This window comes from Hyperoodon ampullatus (genome assembly GCF_949752795.1).
Source record: "Hyperoodon ampullatus genome assembly, chromosome: 14".
NCBI classification, from domain to species: domain Eukaryota; kingdom Metazoa; phylum Chordata; class Mammalia; order Artiodactyla; family Ziphiidae; genus Hyperoodon; species Hyperoodon ampullatus.
In genome coordinates this window covers 72,395,555-72,413,440 of record NC_136927.1, presented here as the reverse complement: position 1 = coordinate 72,413,440, position 17,886 = coordinate 72,395,555, and positions in this window count along the sequence as shown.

Genomic DNA, 17,886 nt, shown 5'->3' with positions numbered 1-17,886 from the left:
CCCATCAGATTCTCTGCCACCGTCTCTCCATCCCTATCAGCCCCGCCAAAGCCTGCATCAGCTTTTCCCATTCATTCTCCCCAAAGCCACTAGAGGGCGCTTTTCAAATCACAAATCACATTTGGAGACTCCCCAGCTTAAAGCCCTTTGTTGGAACTCCCTCAGGATAAAGACCAAAAGCCCTAGGAAAGGCTCCCAGGCTCTACCTGCTCTGGCCCCATCCAGGCTCTCAAGGCTTATCTCTCACCACGCTCCCCCTCGATCACTCTGCTTCCAGCCCGACGAGCTTCGTTCAACTCCCCAACACACCACGCTCCTTCCTGCCATAGGGCTTTTTTGTACATAGGACTTTTTGTTCCTTCAGCCTAGGATGCTTGTCCCTCCCATTGTTGCCTAGCTACCACCGACTCATCTTTCATAGCTCAGCTCAAAGTCATTTCCTCTGGGAAGCCTGCTTTGACTAATATCACAATATGATGATGATAAAAGATGATGATGATGATTTTTAGAAAGTAATCTTTTTAGCTCTTACCATGTATTCAGAACATTCTAAGGACTTTGCATGTCTTAATTCACGTAATCCTCACAACACACCTAGGAGGCAGGTACCTGAATCGTCTTCATGTTACAGGTGGAAACTGAAGCACAGAAAGTTTCATCAGTTTGCTCATGGTCACACAGGAGTGTAGCTCGAGAACCCTCCCTCTCTGGACCAAATCCTATATCACACACACTCAGCACCACCTTCCTCACCTTCAGAGCGTTAATCATCATCACCCCCGTAGCTAACCTTTATTGGGTATTTAGTACATTCCATGCACTGTTGCAAGCATCTTGTGAGTACTGTCACTGTTGTAATTTTACATTTGTTTGTAGGATCTTGGCTGTATGACAGTTCAAGTAGTTCACATTCTTACTCACACCCTGTTTCATTTATTCCCACAACAGAATATTGGTTAAGAACAGGAAGCCTGAGGACAGTGAATTTGAGAGACAAGTGAATGAGCATCGCTGCAATGATGATAATTCACTGTATATGCCTCATGGTAACACTCACTGATGCCATCTGATCACAGGCCTTATAAAGTGCATCCATATGCTTCAAGCTCCTCAAAAAACAATTAGAAAGAGAGAAAATTCAGGGATGAGTACAACTGACTTGACTTTTCACTTATTGGAGGGGAAAAAAAAGAACCCACAATGTGTTCCTTGAGTAGGTTTCACTAACACCAGCCTGAAGCCTTCTCTCCTATTTAGTCAATTTGAAACAAAACCTCAAAATGAACTAATAAGCCATGGCTTTTATTTTAGCCACAAAACTCAAAACTCCCTAACATCAGGCCATGAAAGCAGTTTCTCTCTGTGTCAGATTAAACACGTGATTAAATGTCAGTCTACATTTTAATATGCATTTGTTCCCCAAATCAAACATGATACATTATTTAAAGATGTATTGGTCAGCAAACTGTGTAGTTTGTTATGTGTATCTCTCTTTAAAGGAGCAAGATAAAAAATGCCTCTCTGTGTAACAATTGTATTAAACATGAACTCTGTAATACAATCCTTCATAGTACGCTAATTTCAATAATTAACTACTTTTTTAACATACACCATATAAAAGACATGAAATAGATTATAAATCTTCTAAGAGGGTTGGAGAGATTATTTTTGCCATGAGTGGGGAATGCTGATGGGCACACCCTCGAGGCTCAGTAGGGGGGAAGAACTCTACAGAGGGGATGTGACTGGTCACTTGGTGCAGAAGTGGGGTCACATGCCAGGCCTCCTGCCCGCCCCCTGCCAGCCCCATCCTCAATCCGTCCTGGTGCCCACACAACCTCTCACCTGTCTTCTACCCACTACCCACCTGCCACCATCCTCTACTTTCACTTGCATCTCTCACTTCCCTACTGGCTATGTCTTCGGTCCTACCGGTTCCCTCACTTCCTCCAGGAAGGCCTTCAGCTGCCCACCATCAGGGTTCATCCCCATCCTCAGCTCCCCCTGAGTCTAGTTATTTCACCTTGTCATGCTCAGGCCTCTCATCTCCCTCCCCCATGGGACTCTGACCTCCTTCAGAGCCCAGCTGGACCTCACGCCTCTCTGAGCACAGAGGAGGGGCTCACTATACAAAGAGGCTGTTAGCCCTCAGCTCCTACAGGACTAGGATCTCTCCTCAGCTGGGCTCATCCACTTCCTGAGGGACGAAGTCCTGGGTTCAGCTGGGCCATAGCGGTGGACAGAGGCCTTCTTTAGAGCTATACATACTGGAGAGAACTTGGGCAAATCACTTCATTCTTGGGGGCTCCAGTGTTCTCACCTATCAAATGGGAGGAAACTTCTCTCCCCACTCCTTGTCCCCAGCCCAGAGGGAGTCTCCAAATACCCAGAAGTCAGCCTTCATAGGTGTCCTTTCCTCCACCAAATATATCTGGGTCTGACCTTGACCCTCGCCTTCACCCCTCTGTCCCCAGACCAAGCTGCCAGCGTCCCTCACCTGGGCTCCCCGCAGCCTCCCTGCCCCCCACCTCCAGTCTACTCGGGAGCCAAAGGGATCTTGTACAGCATAAGTCAGTTTGTGTCACTTTTCTGCTCTGGCCCCTCTGACAGCTCCCCCATTTCCTTACCCAGGGCTAAAGTGCCCTCAGGCTCTGGTCCTGCTGACCTGGTCCAGATCCAGTTGCCAGCCCTCCACACCGCCACTCTCCCACCGCACATGGCAGGAAGGTAAACCTCTTCCGGGCTCCACAAACTATCAGCTTTTTCTCATCTCTGAACCTTAGCTCATGCCTGGATTGCTCTTCCTCCCCATCTTCAAACAGCCGGCTCCTCCCGTCCCATCGGTTCTCAGCCTACAATCTCCATCCCTTGGAGAGGCCTGCCCTGGCCGCCCCATCTGCAGAAGGCTGCCTCTGCAATGCCCAAACCACAGCAACACTGGTTACCTTCACTGTGTGGATCACAGTGGTAATTCATTAATTTATTTGATTGATGATTTATTGTCTGTGTCACCCACAAGGCTTTGTCCTGTTCACTGCCGTTTCCCCAGTGTCTGAGACAGTGCCTGGCACATAATAGGTGCTCAAGAAATATTTGTTGACTGAACTAATGAACAAACAGCTAGGGGTTACTGTGTGTGGTACCCCAGGAAGGCCTTGATGGCTGTAAGGGGAGGTTTGGGTTTTTGGGTTTTTTTTTTTGCAAATAATCAACAGCATTTTAAAATTTATTTAACTATAGTTGATTTACAATATTGTGTTAGTTTCAGGTGTACAGCTTTAACTTCTTTTCCATTCTAGGTTATTACAAGACATTAAATACAGTTCCTTGTGCTACAGAGTAAATCCTTGTTGCTTATCTAATTTATGTATAATAATTAATCCCACACTAATTTATCCTCCCCCGCCCCTTTCTCCTTTTTTTCTATGTCTATGAGTCTGTTTCTGTTTCATAAATAAGTTGATTTGTATTACTTTTTTAGATTTCACATATAAGTGACATCCTATAATATTTGTCTTTCTCTGCCTGGCTTACTTCACTTAGTGTGATAATCCCGAGGTCCATACATGTTGCTTCAAATGGCAATATTTCATTCTGTTTATGGCTGAGAAATATATATATATATACATACATACATATATATACACATACATATATATACACATACATATATATACACATACATATATATACACATACATATATATACACATACATATATATACACATACATATCACATCTTTTTTATCCATTCATCTGTTGGTGGACATTTAGGTAGCTTCCGTGTCTTGGCTATTGTAAATAGTGCTGCTATGAACATTGGTGTGCACGTATCTTTTCAAATTAGAGTTTACGTCTTTTCTGGATATATGTCCAGGAGACGGATTGCTGGATCATATGGTAACTCTATTTTTAGTTTTTTAAGGAACCTCCAGACTGTTTTCCATAGTGGCTGCACTAATTTACATTCCCACCAGCCGTGGAGGAGGGTTAGGGGAGGTTATTTATAAATAACCCAAAACAGACCTACAAATAACTATTCACCTTAAGCAAGGTTCTCTGCAGCTTGGCCTCTGTCCAACCCCAGACCCCAGCTCTGCAGACCCTTCCTTGTCCTCTTCCACGGTTCATCCCAGGATGAACACACCCCACTCCACTCAGCCACACTGGTCAAGGACTGGTCAACCACAAGCAAAGCATGTTTTTAAGACAGCATAGGACAAATTGCCACCCTGACTTCAACTGGTGGGAATGAGATTAGTTCTGTGCACAGATTTACCACCCCCTCAAGTGCCACTGTGCTGAAGACACGGCCCTGCAGTCTGAGCCTCCGTGGCCTCAGTTTGTAAAATGGAGATAATTCCATCCCCCTCACAAGGTCGTGAGGCTAAGATGCCCAAATGTATGAAGAGATCCCTGCATGTTGCCTGGAGCATGGCAGCCCTCCGGACCACGTTAGTCTCTCTCCAATCCCACCCCCTCCTCTTTCCCTTGCCAATCCTTGAATGAGGGAAATTGTGGAATGCAGACTGTGTCTCCCAGTGTTCAGAACCAATTACCAGACTTCCGTGGGCGCCTGCCTACCTCTCACGGTCATCAAGTGTCTTAATTAATTATGATCTGAAAGGGTTTGATGTTCCAGGAGTGAGGGAAAAGACGTGAGGGAACCCAGACTAGTTTAAGGAACATTAATTATTTAATAGACATTATTCGTAGAAAATTGGGACTAACAGTCAAATGTAAATTTAAGGTTGGGACTAACAGTCAAATATAAATTTAAGGTTGGGAGTGTTATGATTATTTTGACCCTAAATCCCATTCTCTCGTGCCCATTATCAAGAAGAGGCTATAGGTCTAGCAGAAGAAACAGAAGGTTCTAGTCTGAGCTCTGCTGTGGATTTGCTGTGTGACTTCAGGTGGGTCACTGCTCCTCTCTGAGCCTCAGTTTCATCATCTCTCAGAGTCTGTACTAGATGGTCTCCCAGGTGCCTAAGCACTGACTCTCTCTGGAAGAGACAAACACCACTGGAGCCAGATCATCTCAGGGCAGTTCAGAAATACGCCATCCTGGGCCCATTTCCAAGATTCTCATTCACTGGGTCTGGGATGGGCCGCAAAGTCTAACAAAGCTTGGAGTTAACCTTTCTCCAGAGGTCTGTGGGCCATACTCTGAAGAGAGCTGGCTGTAACTTTGGGACATCCAGGGAGGACCCCTCAGAGAGGATTTGGACAAGAATGAGATCCATTTTTAGTAGCTGCCTACATGCTGAAAGGGCATGTTGAACAATATTTGAGTGGATTCGCCCAGTCCTTGATTCTCCTCTTCATTAAAGTTCATGTGGTTAATTCTGGGGTCAAAACATAAAATCTTTCTCTTGTAATTATCTCCTAATCAGTTCACTACAGTGACTCCCCCAAAAGAAGCCATAATTCTTGTCCACGGGAACTGAAGATGAAACACACACAGATAAGCTCTCTGAAGAGAATATACATATATGTATTTCCTGAACACACAGAGGAGAAGTTTGAATCTGAAACCCTGGGAAGTAATCCATCCACCCACCCACCCATCTATCTATTCATTCACCCATCCATCTATCCATCCATCCAAGAAATACCCATCCGTCCTCCACCCATCCATCCCCCCATCCATCCATCCGTCCATCCATCCATCCATCTATCCATCCATCCAAGAAATGCTTATTGAGGACCTACTATGTCCCAGCCACTGGGGATACAGGTGGTAAGCCATACAACTTTGTCTCTACCAGGGATACAGATGTTAATTAAGTAAACAAACTAAATAATTACAAATTGTGAAAAATGCTATGAAGGAAACAAATAGGTCTCTGAAACAGAGAATGGCAGGAGATGAAGAAGCCTATCTTGAATGAGTAATCAAGGAAGACTTCTCTGAAGAGGTGACATTAAACCTGATATCTGAAGGATGGGGAGGCACATTGAGAAGTCTTTCAGGTAGAAAAAACAGTCAGTGCAAAGACTGTGATCATGAACTGCTTGGGAACCTGAAACATTCCTTAGTCCAACTCCCTTCCCAAATGGTCAAATGATCTTCTAGCTACCACTTACATGCTTTAGGTGATGGGGAACTCACTGCCTCTAGGAACTGCCCTCCCCACCCATTGTTGAGGACTTTGATAGGTCAAAGTTATTTTTCATATGAACCCCATAACATCCGATAACATAAGGTCCAAGTTACGAACTTAAGGACACTCAAGTTACTCTAAGCTGGTCCACAAGACAGCTTTGGACAGCTGGAAACAACAACGGTGCCCCCAAGTAAACCCCCTCTTTGCCTGATGTGCCTCTCTAGTTCCTTCAGTAGTGCCCCACAGGCCATCCTAGACGCTTTCCATGGCATCTGCTCTAATGACCCACGTTCACCTTATTCTGCAAGCAGAGAACAATGAGGTCTGACCAGGATTACAACAAGTAGGACTCTCACCTCCTTTATTCTGAGTGTTATACCTCTACTAATGCAGCCCAGGGCACCGAAATCTTTTCTCCTTCCTTCACACTGATAGAGCAGTGATCATTACCCAGAGGAAAATCTGGCTCATGTTCTTTTTTTTTTTTTGATCCCTTCAAGCTCCAGTTACCCCTTCCCATGCAGAGCTCAGCTGACCCTGTGATCAGTGCTTGGCCAGAAACCTGACTACTCCCTTATTTCTGTGCTCTTGTAAAAAGAAAAAAAAATCCAAAGATGGCAGAAGCCATGTCTGTGTTTCTCTGAACAGTATACCTGGAACCTGGAACAGTACCTGGAGCAGAGTAGGTTCTCAATAAGTATCAGGTGAATGGCTGGCTGATGAGTGAATGAAGAACCAGCCAACAAGGCCTCTGATCCTGACTGCTTCTTACCAACTGCGGACAGTGTCTCGGCCCCCCGGAGCCTCCGTTTCTTGACCTGCAGATGGGTCTCCCAGTTCTATTCATAAATAGCAGCGTGTGGACAGAGCTGGTGACAACACCTGGCACACAGAGTCCTGGAGAGAGACTGTCTCCCGGAGCCCTGACCTGGCCCTCTGTAGGCCCTCCCAGCCAGGCATCAAGGCACCCTGTGGGTGCTGAGCGGGGATCTCTGGGTCCTGGGGCTCAGAGATGAACTGTAGCTAACATTTATTCAGTGCTCAGCATGCGCTCGGCACATAGATTTACTCATTACATCCTGACAAGAGGATGATGGGCCCAGCTTATACCCCAGTTTACAGGTGATGAAATGGAGACACAAAGAGATGAAGTTTAACAGCCAGGAAGAGGCAGAGGTGGGTTTCAGTTCTAGATACCTTCAGGCTCCAAATGCCCTGCAACCTCTTTGATCACTGTGCCCTGGGGCCTGAGGGTGCATCTTCCTCCCTAAATGCTGAATAACAGAGCAGGTGCCGAAGGCCACCCTCCCCCACCCCGACCTGCAGGGCTTGCTGGAGCTGACAGTGCCACCAGCCACCACAGGCTTGAGCACAGATAGCATGAAAAAGGCCTTGCGGAGAGGTTTGGAAAAGGTGTTTGAGGGATCTGATGATACCCTGTGTCTTGAATAGTTTTGTGCATTTATCAAATGCTTACTATGCGCCTGACCGTTAAATGACTTGTCAAACTACTTGTCAAACATTTTCTCACCTATCCTCATAGCAGGCATATGAGAGAAGCATTTTTTGCCCCCATTTTACAGGTAAGAAAACTGAGGCTCCAAGAGCTAGAGATTTCCATGCTTGCTGCATCTTTCTACCCCCTGTACCCAGAACAGGCAGCATCACTTTGGCCTAGGACACTTTCCCCAGCCTCTGTCAGAGGCCTGGAGAGGAGGAGGGTTTGTGGGGAGGAGGGAGAGAGACTGCGGTGAAGGTTCGACAATGTGGGGTAGAGGAGGAGGGGACAGTGGGGAGGTATGACATTAGACAGACAGACTCTTTGGCCCTTGGCCATGAGAACCCCTAGGCAGGTTAGTTAGCCTTCCTGAGCCTCAAGATCTTCCTGAGGAAAGCAGAGAAAACACTAGCAACTCCTCACTATGGGACAAATTATGAAAAAAATGTAGCAAAGTCCTAGGCAGATAATAGGAACTCAGTAATTTTAGGGAGATGGTGGGGGGTGAAGAACAGGTATTGGGTGGGGCAAGGAGGACAGTGAGAGCGGGGAAGCATCCACCAGCGTGGATGTGACAACAGGGGTACAGGGGAAACCTGGGCACCGCCCTTAGGGCTGCACTCCCCTTCTCCTTTCTCGTGTCTCTACCACACCTCGTGGCCATGCCACACTGTGAGAAAGATCCCAGTCACACCATCTGTGCTAGCATCCTCACTACTACAGCAATAGCCCCACTGTTAGAATTCTTCCTAGGTTGGTAACCCCACTGGGCTGAGTTCCCCTATTTTAGGAATGTCCACTTAGCCTAGGAGCTCAATGAACACACTGAATGAACTTAAAAATGAAGCATGTCCTCAAAAATTTAAACATAGAATTACCATTGGATCAAGTTACCATTTGATCCAGCAATTCCACTTCTGGGTATGTACCCAAAAGAATTGAAAGCAAGGTCTCAAAGAGATATTTGTACACTCATGTTCATAGCAGCATTATTCACAAAAGCCAAAAGGCAGAAGCAACCCAAGTGTTCATTGATAGATGAATGGACAAGTAAAATGTGAAAGATATATATATATATATATATATATATATATATAATTCATCCTTAAAAAGGAATGGAATTCTGACACTTGCTACAAATGGACGAACCTTATGCTAAGTGAAATAAGCCAGTCATAAAAGACAAATACTGTATGATTTTGCTTACATGGGTACCTAGAGTAGTCAGATTCACAGAGTCAGAAGGAGTATGGTGGGGCTTCCCTGGTGGCGCAGTGGTTGAGGGTCCGCCTGCTGATGCAGGGGACACGGGTTCGTGCCCTGGTCCGGGAAGATCCCACATGTTGCGGAGCAGCTGGGCCTGTGAGCCATGGCCACTGAGCCTGCACGTCCGGAGCCTGTGCTCCGCAACGGGAGAGGCCACAACAGTGAGTGGCCTGTGTACCACACACACAAAAAAAGAAGTAGGATGGTGGTTGCCACAGCTGGGAGGAGGAGGAATAGAGAATTATTATTGTTAATAGGTACAGAGTTTCAGTTTTGCAAGATGAAAAGAGTTCTGAAGTTTGATTGCATGACAATGTGAATGTATGTAACAATTTTGAACGGTACACTTAAAGATAGTTAAAATGATAAATTTCATGCTGTGTGTATTTTATCACGGTTTTTTTAAAAAATGAAGCATGGCTTTACTTAGAGGGAGGGGCATGGACTGTTTGACATAGAGTTTCCACAATCAAATGAAAATATAAGAGCCCACAGTCCCAGAGCCAGACATGCCTTCTCTTCACAATCAGCAATGAGAAGAGGGTTCATTAACTATCTAATGATTGATTTTAAAACTCTTATTGAAAGGCCTGATAACCTATATTCAGAATCAGTTTGCCCTGCAATTAACTAAAAACCCCTTATGACAGGAATTCATACATAATCGCTATCAGTGGAGTCAACTTGTAAGAATATTCCAAGCATTTAATTGACTTTTAAAAGAATAGCTACAGCAAGCTAATTAAATATCAATTCAGAGAATGTGTTAATTGATATTTAATAAGGATGTCAGTTGATGTCTAACTAGCCAATATGTCTCGTAAAATATGTCAATTAGATGCCTAAAAATCCTTTCCAAAAGGGATCAAGAACTGAAAGCATTGAGGATACAATTGGTTAAATTTTTTTAAATTACAGGTTGCACCCCTCCCTGCTGATTTTGCTTGGATCATAGAGCCAGTTATAGGCTGCTTTGCCTGGTCTCCGGAGTGTCTTTATCTACAGATCCATAAAGCCAGAGTTGGCTTTTGTTGGGTCCTTGTGCAACATCTGTATAAAAATGGGACCTAGAGAGGGTGAATGAAGTTCTCCATCAGGTCAGGCTGGGGCTTTGCCCCCACTCAGCATGGCTGATTTTAGGTGGTCAGGTCCAAAGGCCCCTATACAGAGCCCATGCACCCTGCCTGACCACCCCACCCTTGCCCTGCCCTAAGACTCTTCTTCCACCTGGATGCCACCACACCTGAAACCCACACAGCCCAAGACATTTCCTTCCTGTCTGCTCCCTGGTCACAGGAAGAAATTTCATCAGGAGAGCCCTTGTAAATATGGAACCAATAGCAGAAGCTCTTATGCTTCCCAAATATTCCCACAAAACAATATCAATGATAACACTAGCTTTATCCATTCTCTCACTTATCCAACATTCACTGCATGCCAACCGTGTGCCAGGAAGTCTGCCACGAGTTGGGGATCCAGGCATGGGCCCAGACCTCATGGAACTCACAGTCCAGTGTGGAAGAATTAATAAAAAAAGATTCAAAGGTCACTAGGAGGGCTTCCCTGGTGGCGCAGTGGTTGGGAGTCTGCCTACCGATGCAGGGGACACGGGTTCGTGCCCCGGTCCAGGAAGATCCCACATGCCGCGGAGCGGCTGGGCCCGTGAGCCATGGCCGCTGAGCCTGCACATCCGGAGCCTGTGCTCCTCAACGGGAGAGGCCACAACAGTGAGAGGCCTGCGTACCGCAAAAAAAAAAAAAAAAAGGTCACTAGGATCACGTTCATGAGATATCTGTCACGGGGTGGAGGCCCATGATGGGCTTGACCTGCTCTGGGTGGTCGAGAAAGGTGTCCAGCAGAAGTGATGTTGGAGCTGAGACTGAAAGATGAGTCAGTGGTGGCCAGCTGAGCGGGTGGGGAGAAGGATGAAAGAACATTCCAGTCCCTGAGATGAGAAGATGTATGCAGTGTCAGTTGGAGGTAAAGGCCTGCAGGGCTTGAAGTCCATCTGTAAGATCTGAATGTTGGTCCAGTTACCCACTGCTGCATACTAAACCCCCCTAGACAACTTCCATTTTATTATGCTCATGCTTTCCCTGGGTCAGGAATTCAAACAGGGAACAACAAGGATGGCTTGTCTCTGTTCTTCAATGTCTGGGGCCTCAGCTGGGAAGACATGAATGGCTAAGGGTAACTCAGTGGCTGAAGTTGAGGGGAACTAGAACCATTTAGAACCATCTAGAAACTTCACTCACTGACTTCTAGGCTGGAATGACTCAAAGGCTGGGCTCAGCTGTGACCTTCAACCAAACCACTGATATGTGGACTCTGAATGGCTTGGGTTTCCTCACGGCATGGTAGCCTCATGATGATCAAGGCATCTTACATAAAATTGGTGCAGCCACTATGGAAAATGGTATGGAGGTTCCTTAAAAAACTAAAACTAGAGTTGCCATATGATCCAGCAATCCTACTCTTAGGCATATATCTGGAGAAAACTCTAATTCGAAAAGATACATGCACCCCAATGTTCATAGCAGCACTATTTACAATAGCCAAGACATGGAAACAACCTAAATGTCCATCGACAGATGAACAGATAAAAAGACATGGTATATATACACAATGGAATACTACTCAGCCATAAAAAAGGAATGAAAGGTAAGAACTGAAGCCATGGCCACAGTAGATGATGTCACCTAGGACCAAGCCTTGAACCACACCAACTTGTAGAGGTCAAGTAAAGGAAGAATAGTAAAGGGAACAGTCAGAGAGACAAGAGGAAAACCAAAGAAAGGTGGGGTCATAGAAGCCAAGGGCAAGGGAATTTTCAAGATGGAGGGAGTGGTTAGTTCTGTCGGAGGCCACTGAGAGATCAAGAAAGATGAGGGTCCTTCTTAAGAAGGGGTACTAGAATTTGAACATAGATGGCCAGATGCCAAACTCTGAGTTCTTCCTCACTTCCATATGACAGGGCCCTCATGAATTATGAGCATTGTACACCTCTACTCAAAATCTCAGTGGGATTAGTTCCGAATCCTGGCAAAAGTGATTCTAAAGTTCATCTAGGAAAATCAACCATGGAAGCAGGCCTGAAATGTTTTGTAAAACAAGAGAACTCAGAGAGAGAAAGATGATAAAACTGAATGCAGTGCCCAAAGGTCCTCTATAGTAGTGCTCCGAATCCCACTTGTGCCTCACTGTACATCAGCCGCCAGGATGAAGAGAGAGTGTGATGGGGAGAGCAGGCAGCTTGAGACAATGGCCTGGCTGAGCAGGTCCCCTCACCTCCATGACTCTCTGCTTCCCTACAGTTCTAGGACTGTAGGATCTTGAGGTCCCATTGACCCCATTGCAGGATAATCAAGTGAGACAACATCTAGAACCGTCATGGTGGCCCATGAATCACCATGAGATGCTACCTGTCCTCACAAAGAGTTAAACAAACCGATGGTGTCACAAGGGAGGGCTGATAAAGTTGCCATGTGATCTCAGAGGAAAAGGACAGAGGCCCAACAGCCATGCAGTCATAAGCATGACTTTCAGAATGACAGGTCAGGCTTCAAGTTCTGGACCTTGCTAGCCGGATGCCTTTAAGTAGGTTTCTCAGCATCTCAGAAGGAAGCTGGAAAATACATGTTAAGTCAAGTTTGTCACACCCCTTAGGCCACAGAGGTTAGAGGGATAATTAAAGAGTGGCTTCACCTTGCCCAATATCAAGTGATGATCCCAAAATGGGGGCAAAGAGCCAGCACTTAGGATCAGTCAGCAAAGAACCTGGCTCCTCTTTCATCTAGAAGGGAAAACCATCAGCAGCTCCAGCGGCTGTTGTTGGAGATGTTTATTCAGTTACCAATAACAACAGTTGCCATGGAGATGGTCCAGCCTGCCATCCTGGAACGACTCTCAGGCCAGGGCAGGAGTAGCCACATCCACACCCTTTCCAAACTAAAGAGGCAACTTGAGCCCCAGCTCTTCTCCAGTTACCTGGTTGGGGATTTCTTCCACTTTATTTTTCCCTCTTCTTCCTGCCGGAAGGTGCAACTATTTGAAAATCAACTGGGATATTGGCAAAGGCAGGGGAAGTCTCATGGCTGTGCAATTGCAAAATCTTTGTAAAGTCACAGGACAGCTTATTTGGGCGCAGGGGGTGGGGGTTTCCTGAAGGCAACAGAAGGTGTGTGAAGCAGCTACGGATGTTGGGGCCGCCGCAAGATCTGTGCAATGCAGGACTGCTTTGGGAACTCCTGGAGGTCTGTGTTGGGGTGCGCCTCCTCAGAGAGGGCCAGAGGCAGATGGGGCTGTCTCTAGAGGTGGTGGCTGGATGGGCAGCTGAGACCGTGCACCTGGAGAAATGGCAATGCCCACACTCAAAGAGGAACTCAGGGGCTTCCCTGGTGGCGCAGTGGTTAAGAATCCGCAGGGGACACGGGTTCGAGCCCTGGTCCGGGAAGATCCCACATGCCGTGGAGCAACTAAGCCCATGTGCCACAACTACTGAGCCTGAGCTCTGGAGCCCACGAGCCACAACTACTGAGCCCACGTGCAACAACTACTGAAGCCGGCGTGCCTAGAGCCTGCACTCCACAAGAGAAGCCACCACAATGAGAAGCCCGCGCACCGCGATGAAGAGTAGCCCCCGCTTGCTGCAGCTAGAGGAACCCCGGGCGCAGCAACAAAGACCCAACGCAGCCAAAAATACATAAATAAAATAAACAAATAAATAAATAAAGAGGACCTCAGTTCTCCTAGTCCTCGAAGGTTGCTCCTGGAGGAAAGGAGGCCAAATCAGAAATAATATGAATGTTAGTGGGAAAAGGAACCAGAAACCGGCCATCTTCACAACAAAGAAATCAAAATCCCACAGGGGATGGGGCTTACCCACAGTTACCCTAATCTCAGGCCCAGGAGTCTCAACTCCCCATCTGGTTCTTCCCATCACAGCATAAATCGGGGTGTTCCTGGAAGGTTACTCAATGAAAGCAGAGCTTTCTAACAATGAGAGTGCCATCCATGGACTGGCTGTCTGCTGAGGTAGGTAGTGAGTTCCCTGTCATGAGAGGGGTACAAGCAGAGGTCAGGCAGCGTTTGGGTAGGGTATTTCAGAGATGATTTCTGGGAGGCAGTCAGGACTGTTTGACCTTGGAGCCCTGTCATCTCTGGGCGTCATGATTCTACAGTGAGTGGAGATGTCCCTGGTTCCAACTGGAGCAGACCATGCCAAACCCCACTAGCCTGGGTTCTTCAGCTGTTTCTTCTTCACTCCCAGGGCTGGACCACAGAATGGAGACTGCAAATGCTTCCTCAGCTCATGCACCAAGAAATTACCCAGAATTGCTTCACACAGCAGCAGCCAGCTCAGCTCTCTGTCCAACAGCTGGTACGAGGCCTGGCCAAGATGACTTCTTAAAGATCTCCTGAAAGAGCACCCACATGTGAGAGATGGAAACAGGGAGGAAAACCAGTGCCTTCCCCCAAAGTCCCAGTGGAAAAAAGAAGCAGGCAGGCAGCAGCCCCAATAGCTCTCGTGGTTCAAAGTCAAATTTAGGAGACTGTGTAAGAAAGATCTGACCTGGGCACCATCCTGGGTGTCATGTCATCAACTCACAGAGACACGAACCTGGGAAATTTTCCTAACGTCCCTGAGGCCTGCTTCCCTCAAATGAACAACCAGATACTCATACATGCTAATGAAGCAGATTTGTCATGATGACTAAGAAGGCAAGGCAGAAAGCAACCAACACAATGTCGCTAATAATTGATGGTTACCGATTTGCTTCAAAATGATGCAGTGGGGTGAGGGGGCAGCACATGAGGAAGAAGAGATAAAACAAGACTGACCCTGAGTTGATAATCAAAGTTGAGGTCTGCAAAGTCAAGCACTACACTGTCATTTGTCTTTCTCCCTCTCCCCTCACGAGTGGACCATGGAGTTTTCCAGAGGCTGCACGGCATGTGATAGTACAACAGATGAAACACAGAAGCAGATCTGAGAATCCAGCTGCCTATTAAGTCAGACATTTTAAAAAATTTGCAAAATGTAGGGCTTCCCTGGTGGCGCAGTGGTTAAGAATCCGCCTGCCAATGCAGGGGACATGGGTTTGAGCCTTGGTCTGGAAAGATCCCACATGCCACAGAGCAACTAAGCCCCCATGCCACAACTACTGAACTTGCGCTCTAGAGCCCGTGAGCCACAACTACTGAGCCTGCGTGCCACAACTACTGAAGCCTGTGCGCCTAGAGCCCGTGCTCCGCAACAAGAAAAGCCACTGCAATGAGAAGCCCGCGCACCACCACGAAGAGTAGACCCTGCTTGGCGCCACTAGAGAAAGCCCGCCTACAGCAAGGAAGACCTAATGCAGCCAAAAATAAATTTTTTTAAAAAATTGCAAAATGTAAAACAATGACTCTCTTCTCACTAATTTTTGTTGGAAAAAATATAGTTAAATTTTTATACACTATATAGTTAATTTTTTACTATAGTTAATATAGTTAATTTTTATTAAAAAGTTATTTAACAGCCATTAGGATGGCTATCATTAAAAAAAAAAACTACAACAAAAAGCAACAAGTGTTGGCATGGATGTGGAAAAACTGGGACCCTTGCACAGTTGCATGTGGGAATGTAAAATGGCACAGCCACTGTGGAAAACAGTATGGTGGCTCCCTAAGAAAATTAAACATGGAATTACCATTTGATCCAGCAATTCCACTTCTGGGTATATACACGAAAGAACTGAAAGCAGGGTCTCAAAGAGATATTTTGTGCACCCATGTTCATAGAAGCATTATTCACAATAGCCAAATAGTGAAAACAGCCCAAATATCTGTCGGTGGTTGAATGAATAAACAACATGTAATATATACATACAATGGAATATTATTCAGCCTTAAAAAGGAAGGTCTGGGCTTCCCTGGTGGTGCAGTGGTTGAGAGTCTGCCTGCCGATGCAGGGGACATGGGTTCGTGCCCCGGTCGGGGAAGATTCCACATGCCGCGGAGCTGGTGGGCCCGTGAGCCATGGCCGCTGAGCCTGCGCGTCCGGAGCCTGTGCTCCACAACGGGAGAGGCCACAGCAGTGAGAGGCCCGCGTACCGCAAAAAAAAAAAAAAAAAGGAAGTTCTGATATATGCTACAACATGGATGAAACTTGAAGACATTATGCTAAATGAAATAAGCCAGACCAAAAACGACAAATACTTTATGATTCCACTCATATGGGGTACTCTAGAGTAGTCATATTCATAGACACAGAAAGTAGAATGGTGGTTCCCAGGAGTTGGGGGTAGGGGGAAAAGGGATTTGTTGCTTACTGGGTAGAGAGTTTCAGTTTGGGATGATGAAAAATTTCCAGAAATGGACAGTGGTGATGGTTGCACAACAATGTGAATATATTTAATGCCACTGAACTATACTTTTAAAAATGCTTAAAATGGTAAATTTTATGTTATGTATATTTTACCAAAATAAAAAATAACATAAAACCTAATTGCTAATGCATAACCGTCATCTAAAAGCTTAGAGTAGAGACAAATTATCAAGGACAAAAGTTATTTGTTTTGACATGTGATGGGATTATTGTTATTTTTAGATGATATAATAAATAAATATTTTTAAATGTCTGAGTTTTAATGTCTAATATGTTAAATATCAATAGAAGCAGCCCACATAAACAAAAGCTCTTGGAGGTCCTCAAAAAATTTTTAAGCATATAAAATATTCCAGAGACTAAAAATTGAGAATGGCTACATGATATTATTCTTTCTGCTTTGAATGTGTTTAAATTTTTCTGTATTAAAATATTTCTGGGAGTTCCCTGGTGGCCTAGTGGTTAGGATTCTGGGCTTTCACTGCCGTGGCCCAAGTTCAATCCCGGGTCAGGGAACTGAGATTCCCGCAAGCTGCACGGTGCGGCCAAAAAAAAAAAAAAATCTTATTTTTAAAAGAATAGACTATTGTCTTTCCTTCTTTGCTATTTGGGCAAACTGCTTAACTTTGATGGACCTCAGTATCCTCGTCTGTCAAGGGTGTAGATAATTCCAAAGAACAATTCTATGAATCAAATCTGACCCCGCACAGGCATGGGGGCTGCTGTCCCCACCCGGAGATTTGGCAGAGACCTGTGCCTCCCTAAGTTGAGGAAGAGGGAGTGTGCTCTTATATTAATCAGATCCCATTAATTTTTCAAAGTAGACAACAGCCCACTTACTCATTTCCCATAGAACCTCATCCATAATTGATCCTGAGCTGCACTTATCCAAATAGATGGAGAAGATGCCCAGGGCATGTGAGGCTCTGGGAGGGTCTTCTGCTGATGAGCTTACCCTTCGAATTAATGACTGTCTTGAGAAGGTGCTCATGCTCAAACTTAAGACATGTTCTAACCTTTCCTTCGATCAAGAGTAACAAGGAAGAGGAGAAAGAAACGACCCCCTAAAGGCTCTGAAGGATTGCTTTGAGGTTATTGCTATATACAGACCAACTTGAGGAGGTTAGTGGAAGCCAGCCTTGTGGACAACTCAGGTCTATACAGACCTCAGCAAGTTCAGCCTTGAAACTACATCTCAAATTCCTTCTACCCTCATGGCCTCTACTTGAGGCCGCATGCCTCTGGTCCCAATCTCCACTCCAAAATAAATGCCAACTGCACTGAAGATTTAAATGTTTTTTAAAAAGAATTAGTTAGGGCTTCCCTGGTGGCGCAGTGGTTGAGAGTCCGCCTGCCGATGCAGGGGACACGGGTTCGTGCCCCGGTCCGGGAAGATCCCACATGCCGCAGAGCGGCTGGGCCCGTGAGCCATGGCCTCTGAGCCTGCGCGTCCGGAGCCTGTGCTCCACAACGGGAGAGGCCACAACAGTGAGAGGCCCACGTACTGCAAAAAAAAAAAAAAAAAAAAAGAATTAATTAAAACCCTTAAAGACAACATAAAGTGAACATTTATCAGATAAGACTTTATGGTTAAACAAAAGAGAAACAAAGCCATCTAGGAGAGCTGGCCTGGCACTCACAG